Here is a 16,956-nt window from a genome sequence, read left to right as displayed (position 1 = left end):
TATAAGTGTTCCAACGTTATTTTTATAATTTTAAATTAAGGTCCTACTTTTAAGATTGTTCATTAAATTACATGTAAATTCATGGAATTGAGAGCCCTAGGTGTATTTCCCCAAGCAACTAGGATCGACAAGTCGCATCGGTTACCACAAGAATTTAACGAAGCTTGCAACTATAGTCTGGCTAACAATGCTTTTGGGAAATGCCCCCAGCAATCTTCAAAAATGTAATCCACAAGTAATCTTAGAATGGACCAATAAAAATCATACAACTTTTTAACGACCTGAGGTGAGTGAATAGTGTCAAACGTCAATTAGGCACAACTATTTCCTTTAATAACATTTGTAATTCTTTGAGATTATTCGGAATTCCTAAATTTTTTAACTCAAAAAAGATCGAGGTTTTAAAAGCATTCCTAAATGGATCGTCCAACTAACCCTCTATGTCTGGAGTATCCGGGGCTCGTCCCACAGTGAACTGAGTTAGAGAGAACTTGACAAAGCCGCCTCCCAAACCGCCCACGCCCACCGCACCGCCTCAGTCCTTCAGCAGGCAACGGGGCACCCTGGCTGAGTCTTTCTTCCTCCAATACCGCTGACAGCTGTGGTACAGCCGCTCTCCAACCAGTGCTCACACTACTGCGTACGAAACAAATGACCATATCTAATAAATACTCCAAAGATAATGAACTCCCAGCACCCTGCAAACACACGCTTTCATTTCACAGCTTAGATCTTCTCTCTACAGTACAACGGTTTGATCAAATACCAAATATATTCAAATGAACAAACGTGTCCCAATTGTTCTCACCAAGGTTTTGTTTTTTTGAACTCAATAAATGAACCTACTCACCCCCCACGGTGGGACAGTTCCATATAGAATAACCCAATGAGGTCAGAGAAGGTCCTGTGGGTTGAAGTTGGTTGCTTAGTCACTTTGCCTTCCTTTGTCTGCGGATGTCCGAGAAAATCTCCTGGTAATCCTCAGCGTGACCACGGGCACATGCTAGAAGACAAGAAGCCGGGACAATTACCATGCACATCAACTACAGCTGAAGAATAAAAAAACTACCAGTTAGGTTTGCTCCCCTCTGGTTTCTATCGTGTGAATTCAAGACAGGTGAAAGGAGTCCCTTGCAAACCTCAACCGCAACGTGCAGGGAACAGTATCGCAGCATTTTACCAAAAGGGCCTGCCGGACTCGTCGACTGCTGAGCGGACCCGCTTGAACCTCGGCACACTTCCCACTCACCTGCACAGGAAAAAGAGACTGAATCAGTGCTAGATCTCAACAAGATGTTTTTTACCATTCTCCGCCCCCAAAGTTGAGGCACTAATGGAATGTTTCCTGCAGGAAGACAGCGTCTAACCAAGCAGATGCATGTGTGACTACCCTCTGGAGAAGCTCGGGTGGTCCAAGGAAGATGACACCCACCTGAATACTGTTACATTCCTGCAGACATATGGTGGGGTACCTCATTCAAGTCTACATAGAGGAACACACACGTTAAAATTCTGTTCACTTGGTCCCTAGCAGTTTATTATCCTAACACATTAGTTGTTGATCTTTATTTTAAGCACCTAAAAATCCCAGAAATAACAACAGGGGGATATTAACTCACAATTTGCCAGTACGCCTTGCAGAATGTGAGGAAGGCGGGAAAGTTGATAACAGAGGGGAGTAGGTTTCAGGATTTCCTTCATCATCAGAGACACCTCTAATGACGCAGGTGAGTAACAGCCCCCTCCTAAAAAGGTTGTTAAAAAAGACAACATAAATATTAAATCAAAGGGAATTATTAACAGTGTAGGCAGAGACAACACTTAAATCATGGATTAAAATCTAATCTAAATCAAAAACACTATAAATAGGCTAAATGAGATTTAAGTGGTAAAATGTTCCAATTCATGGAAAGATTCTAAATTCAACTATTACTTTTAAACTATTATGGCACTAATTTTGAATATTGAAAACACTTCTGTTTAGCATGTTTTGGACCCTACTGTTATGTTACAGTGATGTAAATTTCCTAAATCTATTGTAAATACTAAGTGCTTTTGTTGCCATTTATGCAAACAAGTGGAATTAAAAAGAAAGGTGCAATTACACCTGTCACTGTTTCAGTGATTTAGCAGCTGAAAGAGCAAGTGGTTTCAGATTAATACATCACAACAGGGCCTCATTATAGACAGGCAGTGGGAGCTCTGTACCCTCGCCTCGGGGTTGAGATGATCCTTGCTGAGCAGCATACCCAGCAATTAAGGGCGTGCTGAAATTGCCTTTTGGTTGCCGTGGTAACTGTGCTGATGACAGCACCGTCGAAAAGGGATGGAGACGAAGAGCTGAGGCTGCTTGAGATAAAGTGATCATGTCTTGGAAGAAATATAGAGACAGACAACAGTCTATCAGTTATCACGCCTGCAGTGAGAGAGGCTCAAATCAAGTGAGTGACAGGGTTTTTTGACAGTTTTATGTACACTGCAAGAAATACAATACCATAAAACCATATAAGCACTACATAATTCATGAAACCACAACTGGCACTTGTTAAACACATCAGTCTTGCTCTGGCATTTCTCACACTATTCGTCAATACCTTTGTGGTTTTAATTCAGACAATTTACAAAATCAATCAGACAAACATAAAACAGTACTATTGTGAAATTGTACTACAATTTTAGAAACATTTTTTGTCTAATGTAATGTAATGTAATTTAAAATTCACATATCCCTTCCTTCCTAAATTATAATAATATAATGGGCCTGGAAAACACTATGACTGTTGGAAGCCCTGAACATTTACAAGAAGCCCATCCAAATAAGTAAGTTAATGTTCATTGTTACCTTGTGCAGTGAGAATAGAAGTGTGTAGAGCACTGGCATACTGGGACAGCAGGGTGATGAACTGGCAAATCAGAGTGAACTACAACCAGATTCTGACTGAGCAGGGCAAACACAGTAGGGGACAAGCCCACATCTGTAACACAGACAAAAAGCGTCATTACTCTCTACTCATTTTCCACACATTTTCTTGTATGACATGCTAAAAACTGCTTTTACAGAGCCAAGTATGAATTACTGCTGACACCGATGAGGGAGTTCTTTGGTGTTGCAATTGGTGGTGAGTCAAGCACTGAGGTCGAAGATAAGGATAAACTCTGCTCTCTCTGGGCTGAACTGCAGCTGGCTGAAGGCAGCATGTTGTATGTTAGGACAGGCAGCAGGCAAACCCAGAGGGCTGAGCAAACTGTTCAGCACACAGCCCATCTCGCCCAAGACCAGTTTATAAGCTGCCTCCAGGGTAGGGATGTTCTTTAGGCTCAGCACAGCATGATACACTCCATGTGCAGCTGCCATCACCTGTGACAACAAAAAAAGTGTTAACACTCTGTTGCTGTTAATAGTGTTGAATCGTCTGTTTGTTTACGTCTTTTTTATTGAGTTTTCCTGAACATTTCTGGCCGTATGCACATGAACTGACAGTCAACTCACTGATAAGCTACTACTAAATTTGTAGAAACTTAATTTTCTGGAAAGTTGCTTTGTAATGATTTGTATCTGTAAAAGCGCTATAAATAAACTTGAATTGAATTGAATTGAACTCATAGCTGTTGTGTGTGTTGAATTTATAACAACTGAGGTTACTGATCGTACCTCTCTTTCTCTGTGGAAACGCAGCTCCAAGAGTTGGGATTTTGGGGCCAGCAAACTTCTCCACAAAAGCAGCCGGATGCTGGTGTTTATCTGGTCAACATCTACAATCACACATAAAAAAATTAAAAAGACTAAACATGTAAAAAAGTATTGCAAAGACAAAATTAATAGCGACAAGTCCAAAGTGTGAACTACATTTATTTACGCAAATCCCGCAAACTGTACTCCAGTCTGTCGGTTATTGGATTAATCAAGTCAAGTCTTACCAGTGTAAGCAGGGTGAGGACGGACATGCTGTACTCTGGTCCGCAGCACTGGCAGCTGTCCAGCTGGTCCAGGCCATAGAGATTACAGCATCCAATCAGCTGGTTGCCCAAATCCATGCTCACCAGCAGGACACACACACACTCATTCCCCGCTGTCAGCACTTCCTCCGAGAAGAACACCTGCTTGGCTGTGGTGACACAGGCTAAAACACGGTTCAAAACCTGCGAGCGAGAAAATGCAAACAATATACGTCAGATCAGTGAAGGATTGTGTAGTGTCTGTTGATCTATAAATGACAGCAGTTTATCTTAAGAGGATATATTTGTATTGCAGTAAACACAGATATTTGAAGCAGAGGCGATGCGTGTTGGATACTAACATCAGTGACATATGCTTCTGTGATCGGAGGCCCTCTGATAGGGTTGAATCGTTCTCCGATGCTGTGCACAACTGTGCTAAAAACTCTCAACAGGGCTGCCAGTTTTGGCAGGGATACTGTGGGAGGGGGAATGTCCTCGTCTCCTGATTCCCCAGATACACCATGACTCAAATCCTGTGAATTAAAAGCGCATTAGAACCTCAGAAATTCTCATAATAAATGAACTATCAGAAACCAAATTAAACACAATTCATGTTACCCCCGGCATACGCCTCCATATCTTCCAAAAACTGACCCAATAATGTAGTTGAAAAGGTCAAATCTGCGACCCAAAACTGCTCCAGACTCTGTAACCAGCCTAGAAAGATATGTAGAGACAGGTTAGACAGGTTATTTCCCCAAAAAGGGAAATGATACTCAATATAAAACAAATCGTACCGGACACTTGTTGAGTAAGAGACTGTTTCTGTGTGTGGTCTATATGCCAACCTACTAGGATATCCACTGTGTCCTGAAAAACAAAAGCAGCAGTTCATTTACAAGTTCTTTCCTTTCAGATTGAAAATTTAAGAGTGCTAGTGCTGCTTACTCTGAAGTTGGTGCTGAATACGTGTGGATAACACCGGGCCAACAGTAAAATACATTTTACACTTTGGCACAACAGCTCTGGTGTGTCCAAGTTCTCCAAGATAGACTGAAGGCTGCTCATCACCAACTGAATGACAAAACAGTAAAACATTTCAGCCCCAGAAAAAGATTATACAGAAGGGTAATCCAAGATTCAGCAACGGAGCTGTATAAATACCTGCATTACAGATGAAAAAGCCTTCTTCTCCCCTGCCGTTTCAAGTGCCTTGTGCACTGCCACCAGGTACAGAAGCTTCACCTCATCCTTTGTGGACACACTAACTTGAGGAACATCCACTTGAAGATCCGCTCAGCTTCATAACTGAGGGCGGCACAGAGCAATCCCAGGCAGCACGCGGCCTCCTGCCTGAGCTCCTGCAGGAGCTTACTACTGTAAGGGCCAAACAGAAACGCACAGAAACGTGTCATCAGGTACTGCATGGGGTTTATTTTGCAATAATGACCAGTTGACTGTACACTACCCTGCTTATTATAAGGATACTTTACATACATAATAATAATAATAATATAATAATAATAAATGGATTATTATTATTATTATATTATTATTATTATTATTATTATTAATATATATATATATATATATATTATATATATCTATAATATATATCAGATATTATATAAATAAATGGATATTAAATATCGATTTGAGTTGAAATTAGGCCAGTTTTTTACTGTACAATTATCATGGCCAAAATAATCCAGGATAACAATGGCTCTGACCCAAATGACACACTTCATGTGAACTTGTGGTCTTGTAAACTTTACAATGGCCCCCTTATGTGTATTCATTAAGGTTTCTGAACTGTGCTTGTGAGTGCTCACTTTGCAGTCACTATGCAACCTGGCCCAAACTGAGCTGAGCTTCAAAGTAAACTTCTACATGATAATTATTGCGTAGCATTATGTCACAAAGTGTGGACCTGGAGGAAGACTGCAAAGGCTTAGGGTGCCATTTGGGACAAGGCCTATATATTATTGCAATATCTATCGGAATTAAGGAAAAGCCATATTTAAGTGTAGGGAGATATTGTAATCATAACTGTACAAAAGCATACAAAAAGAACTTACTGTTGATTGGCATATCCTGTGGAGTGGGGTGTCTAACACCCAGTCTTAAAATAAAAAAATAATTCCCATACTAGCGGGCTACATTTTTTTCAGGTATGGCAAAATATAATAATGGCTGGTTAAATTGTTTATGACTAGGACTCGGTAAGGTGTTCATAAAACTTCATGAACAATGAAGTGCTAAATATACCCTCAGTGGAGTGAATTCTGATACCCCCCCCCCCCCCCACACTGTGTTAAAAATAGGCTGTGCAGTCATACCTCTCATTCAAAATGTCATTCAGGGTGCTCAAAATGGAATCCAACTGTTTCACTAGGACCTGTAATGTATAAATGCAAACAATAGAGATTATTTTACAGTTTAATTCTATAGACACACAAAAATCCATTTGAGCATGTCAGATCGTACCACTTTATTTTCAGAGTGCACAATGAACTCCCTCATTTGTTTCATAGTGGCCAGTCTGCGTTCCCGGTCATCTTCTTCCCGTGACGCTCTCCGCAGAAGATTGGCCAGACGGGACTCCTCAGAGTGAGCCAGCGGTCGGTCTGGGACATAAAAGAGAAAGTGATGCTAGTAAATAAATGAATTCAATAGCCCCACTTAAGCTCCAAGGCAATTCATTCCAAACAAACAATGTATGAGCACTGAAAGGTGAATGTACCCTGTGATTTCCTCATTTCCTTTGTAGCTAAAGCACGGTTTCCATGCTGAAAAGTGGTTAAATCAGTAGTCACATCATTGATTCACTCTTGCCCCAGCGACTTCCAACCATAAGTATTTTTCAGAGAGGCCTCCATCAGCGTCATATCCACCTAGAAAGCAAGAATACTGTCAGTTCCCTTCTCTAAAGGAATAACATTTATAATCTGAAATTCCTAAAAAAAAACACCACAAAAGACATTAAAAGCATAAATTACATGTTACATTGTGTCACTAAGGTAAGTTCTATTTTTATAAGCAGGGCAAAAAGAAATGTATATGGTATAATCTAGGTGTAACTATTGTATATTTAATTTTTCTTTATTAAAAATAAAGCAAATAACAAACAATAGAACAAATATATTATATTCATAAAAAACAAAAAACAAACAGGGATTTATTCGCACAAGGAACCTCTGGGACCTTCCAAAAAACAAAGAAAGAAAAACCCTTTGACATTACTTTCTCTTTCTATTTCTAGAAACAGAAACCTTAAACAGAGTGACACACAGAAGAGGAAACAAATAATCAACAAATCCTCAGCAGAATGGCACATGGTATTGATGTTGAAAACCACAATAATGCAGGTGAAAAACTATGGTGGATATAATCCAGCTGATTAAAGCCAGGTTAAGCAAAGTGCCAGATGAAGAACACACCTTCTTCGAGTACGTCTGCAGCAGTGAAGGCGTCATTGTGCAGTGGTGGGGTGCCAGGCTGTTCAGAGGGCTGTATGTCGAAAAGAACTTCTGAACCACGGTCTCTAGAGACACTGTTCCTTACCCCGTCCTGGCTGGCTGACAGACTTTCGCCTCTGAAAAACATTCAATATACCATCAGTGGCTACAGCAACCTAAGTGTCCATGTTCATGTTGATGTCAGCATGCTAAAGCTTGACCAGAGGTGACCACTTATTGTGCAACTGGACAAAAAGGGATTGGTATTTACTCTGATAACATATGTATAAAACACCAAACACCACAATTTGTTTACAAACACTTTCAAAAGGCAGAATTGGTAAGATTTTTAAATGTTTTTGAAAAAAGTCTCTTCTGCTTATCAAGGCTACATTTATTTGAACAAAAATACAATAAAAAACTGTAAGATGGTGAAAAAATTGTAAAATGTAAAAATGGTTGTTTTTTGTTTTTATTTGAATACATTTTGAAAATTACTTTTTTTTTTTTTTTTTACTGTGTGCAATCCTCTAAGGACACCCTGGCAATTGAATTGCAATTGGCTAGTAAATCTTTTAGTTTACCAGAATATATAATAAATGTTTTAAAAATGACACAGTTTTTTAAATATCTGAAAGTACACTCTTAACATCAGTCTGTCAAGCATTATAATATGATAATCAAGTATTATTTAATGAAAGAACTTCAGTAATTAGAATTAAAACCCATGTATGAATGCATATTAGTCATCTTAACTGAACTTCAGAATGGTGGTGTTTTTTTTGGTCATTCAGTGTTTCTGTAAAAAGAATTGCAGGTTGTGTGTCTTCGCTCAAATTGATTTGCTGAAATCAACACAGGGACGATAATAGATGAGTGCCAGCCAATGAAATTGTTGTTTGCGCATTAGTTTCACCCACTACCAGAAAACCCGGCAGTTCTTAAAAGCTGAAGAATTCCAAAGGAACGCTGTTATTTTGACAGGAAAATACAACAAAGAATATCGTCAATTCTCTCTCTCTCTCTCTCTGTGTGAGTGTTAGACCAGTGGTTCTCAGTTCCAGACCTCGAGACCCCGCTGCTCTGCACATTTTGTATGTTTCTCTTATGGCTTCAGGCGTTTGTTCTATTCAAACATAAGTGCCCTGTGAAGTGGACATCACAGGATATTCCACCATGATTCCAGTTCGAAGCAAACGTATATGTTCCATTCAAAGTGCATTGAAGTGTGCGAGACGTGAATTTAAACTGTATTTATTTACAGAGGTATATGATGTCACATTTGTCCGTGTGTGAAGACGCTGCGCAGTGCAAATCCGTGAATGAATGTTCCGCAGTGAGGTAAACTTAGGGAGTAGGGAGCAATGAACACTGTGTAGGGACCATGTCAATGGGAACACAGTTCATGGACGGAGTTCACTTCTAACTAGGGTTGGGAACCGACAACCGGTTCTTATTCAGAACCGGTTCTGTTTTTTTTTTTCAGAACCGGAAACCATGAGCAATTTCTGTTTCGGTTTTGTTGCGCTTTTTTTCCCGTTGTAAACCAAATCACAGAAAACGTCAACCTGCCTCAATTTCTTAGCACATTTTTTTTCGGTTCCACAGACAACGTCATGTCTTTAACTGCCGAATACATGCTACGACTGTACTGCACTCGCGTGATAACTGTGCATCGTTTTGTGCCTTTGATAACTGTGCAGATAGTTTTGTCTGAATGTTAAATTTTATTTTTCCCCATATTGTCATTAATATACATACTGACTTTAACTTGGACCACTAAATAAATAGACTGCTATTGTTCTGTAAGTATGAGGGTTAGATTATTAAGTGTACAGCTCATTTCAAGAGTGATAAACAAAGTAATAGGAAATATTATTTTCATGCATTTTAAATGTTTAAAGATGTGGAAACCACTCATTGCATCACAGCATCTCCTGACTGCATTATTATTTGTAAAATAGGGGCTTTATGGAGTGTGTGTATACATGGTTATAAGTATAACAGTTTATATTTCATTAATTTAGGGAAATGAACAAGTGTCTTAGCCCTCAAGGGACTATTTGGCCAACCAGCTTATTCCTGCTTGAAAAGGAAAAAGTTATTGATAGTGTAAAAAACATCAACTTTGAAGCACATGCTGATTGATGGACTTGCATTACTCAACATTACTTACTACCTTCCAGCAACACTACATTCATGAAGGTAAAATAGTAAAAAAACATAAGTTTATTTAAATGGAATCGGAACCAGAAAATTTGTATACTGTAATATATATGTTGAATTTTGACATTGACAACCTTTAAATTAAGTTGACACTAAGTAATAAACAGTATTGAGCATTGAGTATTTGAGCATTGTGCATTTTTCCTTACCACTATTTTTTTAATAGTTGTTTAATGATTTTAATGGAATCGGAACCGGAACTGGAAAATTTCTAATGATTCCCAACCCTACTTCTAACGAGCTGATTATCTGAATCAGGTGTGTTAAAGAAAACTATGCGAATACTGAGGAAACCATGGATGGTTTTCAAGCTAAAGTATAAGAACGCTTCTTAAACCAGAAAAGGTGAACATGTTGGCATTCTTGTGTGAAAAAAAACAAAACATGCAAGCACAGTCACCGACAGCAAGTTTAGTTTTACTTTTCTTTTTGTTTTCATTTTAATAGGCTTGTTGTCTTTTTTGTTTTTGTTATATTTTTGTTTTTTGGCTCTCATTTTTATTTGGTTGCTCTGTTTTTTTTAATTGTTCTGTAATTTATTAGTCAGTATATAGTACAGAATATGGTGTCTGTCATGCCTTATTTGTTTTCAAAGCTAGTTTGTCATTGTGTCTTTCTGTTTTATTGTTTTTGATTTTGAATTAAGAATAACAATGAATCGGTCTTGTTTTATTTGTAAAAAGTGAAAGGTGTGTAGATGTAGGCCTATGTAAGCAAAACGGACAATTATCTTTTCTTGTAAAACGTGACAAGATCGCGAATTCGAAAACGAAAGCACCCAAAGCCTGGCTTATAACATAGCAAAAGAGGAACTCCCAGTCACAAAATTCAAATCACAAATTAGATGAAAAAGAATGGGTTGAATGTTTAGTATTTAATTGATCATATAATTATATGATATGGTATGTGTTATTGGTTAAACAGATCCTAGTTGATTCGTACAGACCAAGCCCCACGGTTCGGCACGCATGTGAGCCGTGGATTAATTTCAAAATTTAACCACAAGTTTATCAATTGTACGTGTTTACACACGCAAGCGATTTTAAACCATTCTAGCAAAAGAAAAGATGAAATGGAACTCGATTTGTTACTCGCGCACTGTTTTCTATCACAGCCGCACAAACATGAAGCTCACACACGCAGACAGGCCCTTATACAGTCTATGAGAGAGTCTACATTTGAGTGGGTGCAAACACCGAACTGAATTATCTTTCCTGTATCATTCACTCCTTGCCTTTGAACAGACACATATACACATAAAATTGACAAAATACCGATCTCGACAATCATTGTGGCAAATGCAGTCTGTTATGTCTTAAGTGAAAGAACAGCTGAGAAAGAAATCGGATGTGTATCATTAGGCTATATTGGATCTGTGCATCAGGTCTTAAAGGGGCAGCAGCCTAATAATACCTGCTGATGTCATTATGCTCATCAAACCACATTTTTGACAAAGATGAATCTATTTTTTTAATGTATACAGTGAACACTATGCAGTTTAATTTTACACTTAATTATTAAATTTTTGTATGTGTATACTAGCGACCTTATTTGAAACATTGTTCTGTTTTATTTATCTATTGTGGTTTTTTGATTGCGTGTTGGTCGATACTGATTGGTTGCCACTATGTCCACTGCAGTTTAGTATTGCTTTAAAGTGTGTGGGATTATTCACATGTCGTTATAGTTGCACCGCCTCTACTGCCACAACTCCTAAAAAAAAAAAAAAAAACCTTTTCATTCCGCGTCACCCCATCAAGCTCTCGCTGGACCCGCTCCTCTGCCATCAACGAGAGGAATGTCTGTACTTTCACAACAGACAACGAAAAACTTTGGTTGGTAAAAAAAAGGTCCACTCTTTCAAAACATTTGCAATCCATCCTTCGCTGGCTGTGCTGATTTAAATCTAGCTGTTCTTTTGTGTTTGTGTCGCAAGTTCAGTGACGCAGGTAGTGACAATTCTCTCAGGCCAATCAGTGATCAGCAGAGTTTACACATCACGTTTTGGTAACGGTATGGTTCACTTGGAACCTCAACCAAGACGGTACTAAAAAAAATACCAGGTACTGTACCCATTGGAAAACCCCCAAAAAGTGAACCGTGCCGCACCATGCAGTGGAAAAGCGCCATATGCTTGTAATTTGTGTAGCCTATTTGTTCTTATTTTCTACTGGCTGTTCACTTGTCTCTTTAACAATGTTTGAACTTTCTTAGGCTAAGAGTTTTTGCTGTGGTATCGCACTTATGGAAAGCAAAGTTACATAGATTTTTTTTCTTGCTTATCCGAAAAACGATCTGATCCGTGGCTCAAAAACTGTAATATGATCTGAACCGTGAGATTTGTGATCCCTTGAACCACTAATAAATGTTCATCAGCATGCACTGATTAATCCCATGTTGTAGCACAGAAACAAATAGTGTAACCAAATCATTTGCTGAGAAAGTTAGTCGCAAAAGATAGACCAGTGGGAAGAATGAGTCTGGAGCCCTGAGTCGATATGCTGATAAAATCAATGATCTCAGATATCTATATAATAATAATAATAATAATAATAATAATTATAATTCATTATTTTTGTATGTATGTGTGGGTGTGTGTGTATGTATATATATATATTAGTAAATCATTGATACCAACATTTTTTTTTTTTTGTCCATTTTGGAACCTGACGTCAATTCTCATTCACTTTCATTTTGTTGGAAAAGATGGGGCTACGATATTCTTCAAAAATGTACATTTTGTGGTCCAAGGACGAAAGAAAGCCATGCAGGTTTGGAACATGTGAACTATAATAATCCTAATTAAAATACATTTTGAATTCTAACAGTTCACAGAAATATAAAGTTGATCATTTACATCACCTGCCAAACATTAAATTAACAGAACTTTTCTAACATTGCAGAAAGCATTAGCACTCAAAATCTGAACCATTAAATCGACAAAGACACAAAATCATAAGCACAATTCATGAATCTTCCCTGCATATTCATAAAAATTGCATCTGCATCCGGGACAAGAGTCGTCATTTGACAGTCTAGCTGAGATTTCATTTTTCAACATGGTTTCAAATAATGCAACTCATCTCAAAACTGCGATTGGTCATCCTAAATAAAGTAGTTATTTCAAAGTTACTGAATGGACATTGACAATTGGATTATGAGACTAGATTGAACTCAAACAATTAACCAGCTATCACTCTCGAAGTTCAATGTACTCGCTGCCAATTCCTAAGCTTTCCAGACACACTCGCCTGGCTTTCACATTCAGTCCAAGCTTCACCTGGCTTGTCCGGTTTAAACTACGAAAACGTCCAAATCAAAGCGGTTTAAAATTAAAAATAAAAACAAGTTTAAAATTACCAATCCGCTTCACAGTCAGCGGCACAACGAAAATAATGGAGCTGGTTAGCAAAGTGACATGAGCGTCGAAATTTATTTGAGTTTCACAGGAGGAGTTCAAACAGCATTAAATCAGTATCAGACGAATATTATTCCGTATGTCTGCAATATACATTACAAAACGTAAATCGACCACTAATTTCATCGCAAATGTTGAAAAACTAACCCTATGCAGCTTGTGGCTAAACGTGTTAGACCACACGCGTTTCCCCTCACAAACCACAAATGAACGCCACGACACATCCGCGTGTTCGTCAAAACACACAAATCCACGCTGCTACACTCACATTTTTACTCAGTCTACAAACCAAAGCTAGCGAACAAACGCAAACATGATAAATATCGCCGGTGTTCGCCGATTGTTTGTGAGTTAGCTTATGCTAACATCTGCTAACCAGCCTGAAAAAATGAACAGGAGCGCTTGACACTTGTCGGTTTAACTATTCCCAAAGACTAGAGCTCAACCCCATTATCGTGCGACGTGATGTGAGATGAATGCTTAGAAAAGTCTCATCTCACGTGGAGACAGACCGCTGCTGTGTTTCATAAAGAGGCGCAGGAGAGCAAGGCCCGGCTGAAGCCTCGGGCTGTAGTGCGAGCGCTCGGCCGTGTGGTGCGCTACTGACCTGGGCTGCCAGTCATTCCAGTTTCGCTGCAGTTTCTGGGCGCTGCTCAGCCGAGACCCGAGGACTTTGCGGCTCATTACCTTCGCGAAGACAGCATGACCCGTCTAACACGGGAGGAGTGCGCAAACAAACCCTACTTTCACCGTTCAGTTTACGTCCATGCACAGGTTTGAAATGCACTGTGTTTGAAACTGAGAGGCAGCGGCCTGACCCTCCCATCTATTTCTCTTCTCTTCCCTTCACCGCGGTTCACACGGCGGCTGCCCCATCTGTCGGCGGCTAGACGTAACTGCAGCTCTATTGTTATCAGTGCAGATGCCGAGGCAAATACATTTCCCATGGTGCCTACACGCACAATGGCAGAAACATGGACGTACTTAAAATAACTCCAAGGTTGCTCGTTTCCTTGAAGCTTGGCAAGTGTAGGTTAAGCAGGAAAAAGTAATAACTTGAATGTGAGATTTCACCTAAACTTCACTTGAGCAGAAAATAGAAACATCTGTTGAGGTAGCGACTCACCGCGTGGTTGCCTAGCGACAACAGGACGAGTTTAAGAGCTTCAAACACAGAGAAAAGAACACCCACGGAGCCGACGTTTCAGTGCTGTTGACCTGAAAAACATCTCGTTAAGGTGTCCCATTCACCATTAGATTCAGGGAGGCATGTTATGTTTGGTAGCTCACAACACAGTTTCTACAATTTGTCTTTGGACTGCAATAAAATAAAATAAAAATAAAAAATAAACCTTCTTAAACCAAGACACATGTACACAAGAATACAACTGATATTAAGTCTTGTTTTCTAACTGATTAAAATCCAGCGATTTTAGGCTTACAACAAGAAAAAACATATTTGGGGTAAGCAAAATAAACTTGTTTCCCACTTTCCCACAAGTTTATTTCGTTTTTCTTGTTTTGAGCATAAACTCCATTCATTCATTTCAGAAATCATTTATTTATCATGTCGATGCATTTTAGTTTAAGAATTTGAAGACATTTATTAACTATAATTAACTAACTATAATAACTTTAACTAACTAATATTATATTAACTATATTAATAACTATCTTTATTAACTATAATATTTGCTTGATTTTTAAGATTTTAAATGGTTATGCACCTCCCTATTATGCCAGTTTATAGACAGAAGGATAATAATGGTAGTAAGGGGAGTAATTATTAGAGGAGACGGCTGTACAGTTAGGCGTACAACATTTGGATGGTCAGTCCTTTCAGTCAGAGCCATTAACTACTGGAATACTCTACCAACTGAAGTAAGGACAATTTTTTTAACATTTAAATGTAAATTAAATAAATGGCTAAAAGCAAACTGTAGTGTATTTTTTTTTTTTTGTGATACTGACATTATTATCTTTACTAGTGTTATTGTATGTAATTGTAAATGCTATTGTATGTTTACGTGTGATAACTTACTGTGTTTCAGATTTTTATTTTTTTTTTTAGGTGTGGCAAGTGGAAAGTAGTGATTGGTGTTAAGTTTTTATTTTTTATAGTATGTTATTAATGAGCACTGTCCCTATTAAATGAAAATAAATAAAATAAATAAACTGAAAAAGACGAACCCCATTGCAGTTTGCAGCATGAATGTGAACTTTTATTGTTTACAGTGGGTGTGTGACCATGTCAACATTAACTTCTATTCACCACACCCACATTGCATAATTATACCACAAGATGGTAGCAAGGAGCTAAAGCAGAATTCATCAGCCCAATATGTTTTCCCCATCTCTGTCATGTCTTGCAGTTATTTCCAGTAACACTCAAGCCATTGCACTTTTTCCAGCAATTAGAGATGGTCCACTGAAAATGGCCCGTTCGCTTTCACAGAGCCTTGCTGTGATATCATGCTTTTTGTGGCACACTTGCCCACCTCATTGCGTGGAACTGAAGCTGCTAAGCAACAATGTGCACAATAAACACTGTAGCAGTACACAGAGATGACAGCCGGTAACTTATATTACATGGCTCACAGTGTATTACTGCACTCTTTGAGTTAACTAAGAATGATGATGATTGTAGAAGTTGTGAGAGATGACAGCCGGTAACTTATATTACATGTTTTGTTGAGAAAAAAAAAACCATAAGTGCTGCAGAAAGCATTATTTCATGTAAATTACTCAATGCACTGCACTCTTTGAGTTAACTAAGTAACAAAATGCGCAGCTGTTCGACTGTCCTGCTACAGGAAGTGCTGAATGTCACAGCTGTTGCTTTTCTTATGTGCACCACCATCTGCACTACACCTGAGGGATCACAAGCAATGTAGGAAAATGTAAGTAAAGGTAACCAAAGACATTTTTTCTGGAATGAATCACCCCTTTTCAATGTAAAATGTACAATGTACAAGAACATATTTTTGGGAGTTCTGCCAATAAAACAGAGGTGCTATGTTTCATCTCATGTCTGCACATCAGCTGGCTTTGAACTGATTCAAAATCAATACCAGACCCCAAAAAAATATATTTTTAGCTAGCTCACACGTCTCAGTTCATCTTCCTCAAACAGGTCATGGGTACGCCCAATGATGCACTGGAAATGTCTGAACTACTTTCTCATTGTTGGCTTGGGCGAAAACTCAGTGATCCAGGGAATGAACTTAGGAATGTGGCTCTATAAAGATGGTTTTGAAGAACCCTAATGACAGCCATGTGGCCACGTACACACTGTAAAGTTTCAGGAGTGACAATCACATTTAAATATGGGAGTGAATCCCCTAAATTACTGTTTTCAAGTTACAACCAAACTGAAGACTGCTATTTTTGGTGTCCACTATTTTTGACCAAAGAAAAATAACAGCAATCAAAGACTTATGCTTGGCGATTTTAACTAAGCCACTGTTATTAATGATCGGAAAGCGGCTTCTCAGAGCACGCTCTCAAATGTTGTCATGTCTGCTTGTTTTTTAAGCATCTTTGAGCTTGTTCTTTGGGTTTGTAGAATTCAGTTCAGTTGTAACTTGAACTGGGTGTGAACAGAACCGGACTACAAAGTGAATTGACAACCAAATTTTGGTACAGTGTATACATGGCTACTATACAGTGAAAAAGTCCTACATGTAAATGATGATAAAAGTTAAAAAAGTTCTTTAAAGACTTTCATTCCTATATTGTACTGCATGTTAGATATTATTTGTCTCCACCTGACAGAATGCAGCACCAGGAGTCATTTAGAAACCATATTTAGCAGCAATCATATCTGAAAATCTTAAATGGAGTCCTCCTTCAGTATAAGAATGAGTCATATCGCCACGCTCCTGCCCTTAGCTGTTATAGGCGGCAGCCCTCACA

At 38.6% G+C, this 16,956-nt stretch overlaps 1 pseudogene; it reads right to left on the bottom strand.

Moving 5' to 3' along the window:
• The window catches only part of LOC109048767, a 34,053-nt pseudogene extending 20,107 nt beyond the window's left edge, over positions 1-13,946 (bottom strand).
• Positions 13,947-16,956: the final 3,010 nt, after the last annotated feature.

Source organism: Cyprinus carpio, chromosome B3 (assembly GCF_018340385.1).
Source record: "Cyprinus carpio isolate SPL01 chromosome B3, ASM1834038v1, whole genome shotgun sequence".
NCBI classification, from domain to species: domain Eukaryota; kingdom Metazoa; phylum Chordata; class Actinopteri; order Cypriniformes; family Cyprinidae; genus Cyprinus; species Cyprinus carpio.
Note: the sequence above shows the minus strand (reverse complement) of the source record. Positions and strands in the feature narration are given on the sequence as shown.